The sequence below is a fragment of the Ovis canadensis genome, chromosome 3, assembly GCF_042477335.2.
Source record: "Ovis canadensis isolate MfBH-ARS-UI-01 breed Bighorn chromosome 3, ARS-UI_OviCan_v2, whole genome shotgun sequence".
Classification (NCBI taxonomy): domain Eukaryota; kingdom Metazoa; phylum Chordata; class Mammalia; order Artiodactyla; family Bovidae; genus Ovis; species Ovis canadensis.
The window spans coordinates 231,777,166-231,782,094 of record NC_091247.1 but is presented as its reverse complement, the minus strand read 5'-3'; positions in this window follow the sequence as shown (position 1 = coordinate 231,782,094).

The window sequence follows — 4,929 nt, the reverse complement described above, 5'->3', positions numbered from 1 at the left end:
TCAAGAAGCAAGTGTCAGCAGACAAGAAAGGTGTTTTAATTGGAAAAGCCAGCAATTGCGGAGGAGATCTGCGGAGTAGACTCATGTCGCAAGACCAAATCCGAAGATTCTACTTGGCTATGACAGCTTCTACAGGGAAAGGATAATCTTTCCGGAAGGGGAGACACTCTCAGTGATTCACTGAGGCAGGAGGCTGGGCTCCGCAGTACTGTGTGCCGACTGCCTGACTCCCCTCAGCTCTTGTCTTGCCTACCTGACCTACCTGCAGGATTGCTATCGGAGCTTTTGGAGGCAGAGAGTTAGTCATTCTTTAACTGCTTAATTCTTTACTCTTGCTTCTCTTTATCTAGGAAAAGAATAAACAGGGCGACTGAGTTCTTTACAGGTTAGAGGGGAGCAGAAACGGGCAAAAGAGCCGCTTTCGCATTTGCTTTTCAGACGTCTTCAGACAAAGCAGGACAAAACCAACGGTCTCTGCAGAGACGCGCACGTCACGCAACCAGAGTGACGCTGCCTTACTGAGAGAAGGGTTGGAGAAACTCACTGAGGCTCTCCAGTTAATTAATCAAGTAATCAATAGTTGATCTAAGAAAGAAAGGGACAATTTTACTTGAGCCAGTTTCAGGATTATAACCCAGGAGAGAGCCTTTCAGAAAGCTTTGAAAACTGTTCTGCCCACTAGAGGCCAAAGAAGAGTTACGTACATTTTTGAGACCAAGGGTCATATATCGGGTGACATTCATAGCTTACACAGTCCGGATCTGCCTGTAGCAGGCAGTGGTGGGTCACCGTTGCTGTTTACAAGATGAAGGAAGACGCTTCTCACCTAAGGAGGTCCACTTGATGCAGACACAGAGCACACACTGAAGGGGAGGAAGATGCCCAGGTTGGGAGAAATTTTCATCTTTTTCTTGTCTTACAACAAAACGTGAACTTTATTTCATCACTCTGGTTAAAGCTTTATTGAGCCCAGGAAGAAGAAACCGGCCTGGCACCCCTTTCGGGTGTGAGCCAGTTAGTCGCTGCTGCCACTGGCACAGCGGGCAGAGCCGCGGAGGCGCCTGGGCCTCGCTCAGCGTCTGTCTCTACCTCATCTCCCCGACGGTCTCTTCTCACGTTATTTTATTCGGTTTTGGTCAACTAACTAAACAAACTGTGTAAATTTGACATGAAACGATCTGAAGGGAAATTACTTAAACTCTTCATGATCTTGACCAGAAGTCACTGCATTTGAAGTATCATAACAGCGTGTGTTCTTCCTTTAATGAAAACATAACAATACAAAAGGGAGTTTACTAATTAAAGTATGATTAAGTTTAGTTTCAGTCTTGTAACTGTGTATAGCACACTTTAAAAGAGGTATGTGTTATGTGTAACTGCAGAGTGAGTTAAGGAAATTAGTCCAATTAGCAACTGATGCTTTTGAACTGTGGTGTTGGAGAAGACTCTTGAGAGTCCCTTGGACTGCAAGGAGATCAAAGCAGTCCATCCTAAAGGAAATCAGTCAGGAATATTCATTGGAAGGACTTGATGCTAAAGCTGAAGCACCAAAACTTTGGCCACCTGATGTGAAGAACTGACTCATTGGAAAAAATCCTGATACTGGGAAAGACTGAAGGCAAGAGGAGAAGGGGACGACAGAGGATGAGATGGTAGGATGGCATCACCAACTCGTTGGGCATGACTTAGAGCAAGCTCCAGGAGCTGGTGGTGGACAGGAAAGCCTGGCATGCTGCAGTCCATGGGGTCACAGAGAATCGGACAGGACTGAGCGACTGAACTGACCAGCAAGAAAATAGCATGTTCCCAGGTCACTGTGGAAAGGCGTTAATGTTACATCACAGGTAGCTATTTACAAATGAGAGTATCCACAGTAGAGCATTTAGCATTTCTCCATGTGGTTTCAGCACCACGCAGCACCAATACAAGGCTCTAGACTGCCCCCCTGCTTATCTAACTTATATGCAGAGCACATCATGAGAAACGCCGGGCTGGAGGAAGCACAAGCTGGAATCCAGATTGCCGGGAGAAATATCAATCACCTCAGATATGCAGATGACACCACCCTTATGGCAGAAAGTGAAGAGGAACTGAGGAGCCTCCTGATGAAAGCGAAAGAGGAGAGTGGAAAAAGTTGGCTTAAAGCTCAACATTCAGAAAACGAAGATCATGGCATCCTGCTCCATCACTTCATGGCAAATAGATGGGGAAACAATGGAAACAGTGACAAACTCTATTTTGGGGGGTTCCAAAATGACTACAGATGGTGAGAGCAGCCATGAAATTAAGATGCTTGCTCCCTGGAAGAAAAGCTATGACAAACCTAGACAGCACATTAAAAAGCAGAGACATTACTTTGCTGACAAAGGTCCATCTAGTCAAGGCTATGGTTTTTCCTGTGGTCATGTATGGATGTGAGAGTTGGACTATAAAGAAAGCTGAGGGCTGAAGAATCGATGCCTTTGAACTGTGGTGTTGGAGAAGACTCTCAAGAGTCCCTTCGACTGCAAGGAGATCCAACCAGTCCATTCTGAAGGAGATCAGTCCTGAATAGTCATCAGAAGGACTGATGCTAAACCTGAAGCTCCAATCCTTTGGCCACCTGATGCGAAGAGCTGACTCATTGGAAAAGACCCTGATGCTGGGAAAGATTGAAGGCAGGAAGAGAAAGGGTCGACAGGATGAGTTGGTTGGATGGCATCACTGACTCGATGAACATGAGTTTGAGCAAACGCTGGGAGTTGGTGATGGACAGGGAGGCCTGGCGTGCAGCAGTCCATGGGGTCACAGAGAGTTGAACACGACTGAGCGACTGGACTGAACTGAGCTGACATAGTGCTCAACACTTGGCTCACAGGACAAGCTCAGTGCCCAGGCCAGCCAGGAGAGACGCGCTGTAGCTAGCAAGTCCCGGCCTTGTTTTGCTTCTGTTTTCCTCTAGGAATAGCACCATGGGAATGACTATGTTCTCCCTGACTGTGCATGTCAGAGCTCAACCTTCTGGAATTTGGGGAAAAGGAATGATGACTGGGGCAAGATCAAAGCATATATTAGAAGATAACAGTGAAAACCGACAAGACAAAGGTTAGCAAGGCCACACAGGACGTGCTTCTTGAGAAGGCTGAACCTACCACCCACCCAAGCGCAGGGGACAGGCGGACTGCGGGCAAGCTGTTGACTCGTGCTTTGTTGTTGTAAGAGCAGGTAGTGCGTTGATTGTTGTCCTTCACTAGCAATCGTCAGAGAGAGACCTAGCTTTAAGAGGTGGGTTTTTTGTAGTTCAGTCGTGTGGTCGTGTCCGACTCTTGGCAACCCCGTGGACCACAGCACACCAGGCTTCCCTGTCCTTCACCATCTCCCAGAGTTCCCACTGAGTCGGTGATGCCGTCCAGCCATCTCTTTCTCTGTCGTCCCCTTCTCCTCCTGCCCCTAATCTTTCCCAGGGTCTTTCCTAGTGTGTCAGCTCTTTGGATCATGCGGTCAAATTAATGGACCTTCAGCATCAGCAACGGTCCTTCCAATGACTATTCAGGGTGGGTCTCCTCTGGGAGGTCGTAAATTATGAATCCAGTCCCTGCTGGCATGTTGACCGTGGCTTAGGGTCCTATAGGAACTCGGAAGGAGATTTAGGAGAAATCAAAAGGAATGAAATATAGATTGTAAAATAAGATCTCTGAGAAAAAAGATCAAGAAGTTAAGACCATTTTGTTCCGGAGAGGAAAAAGCTGTAGATTCGGTTTCATGCCTTGTTATTGAGACTTCTAGTAAAGGACTCAAAGTAAGAAATAATAAGATAAGCTGTGCGCTATCGCCAGTGAGGACAGAAAATTAGGGAACCCGGATCTATTTTACGGAGGGGAGAAAAAAAGCGTGAAAATTTGAGATTTAACTTAAGCGGGAATTGTCACGAAGTCTTCTATTTGAAGTCTTTTTTATTTTAAAGACAATAAACAAATTAAGAACCTTCCTGGTTGTCCAGTGGTTAGGAATCTGCCTTCCAATGCAGAGGACACAGGTTCAATCCCTGGCTGGGAAACTGAGATCCCACAGGCCACAGGGCAACTAAGCCTGCCTGCTATAACTACTGAGCCCACACAGCACAACCAAGAACGGGTGGAGCCAAAAACAAATGAAAAACGTTTTTAAAAAGCAAATAAAACATTTAAAACTTAAGAAACATACTGAATGACTTTCGAAGTTTCCTTTCAACTCTTGCTGTTTTAAAAACCCATGTGGGAACAAAGATGCTGTTTTAAAGAGCGCTGCATGTGTTAATAAACTTTTAGCTCCACATCTAGAAGAATTAACCCACAAAGTGGGTTTTGTGTATTTTGCGTAGTAGGTGCATGAGTGCAATGAAGTAAGGCCTGCTTGGATGTTGTTTTTAATCTAAGCTGGCAAAGTGAGACGTGAACACCGTTTTGTTCACCTTGAAAAATGTGGAGCATTAAAAGGACACCTGAGGATGTAGTTTTAAATATAAAGTGTTATTTGGATGTAGTAACATCAGCAGACAGAGGTTCCAAGAAGCTGGATATTTTGGAATATCTTTCTTTATAAGAAACGGATCTCTCATTTCTTAAGCAGGTTGCTTCTGAAATTAGTGTTGTACTATGAACTGTTCCTATCATTATTTCTCTCAGTCTTCCACTGATGTTTGTGATGCTTGAAAAATCCAAATTCTGCTTGGATATGTTTACTTTATGCCTTTCTCTACCCACCTCTTTCCCGAGGAGTCCTTCCATATTTTGCTCTAGCATCAAGAGTTATTGCCCTATCACAAATCTTAGCTGTGTTCATTTAGAATGCTTTAAACTTATTGATAGACTACATTTGTTTATGGGGAAAACTCCCCAGATGAGATATTACTACACATCTCTCAGAACACCTACAATTAGAAGAACTGATCTTACTGAGAGAGTTAACTTA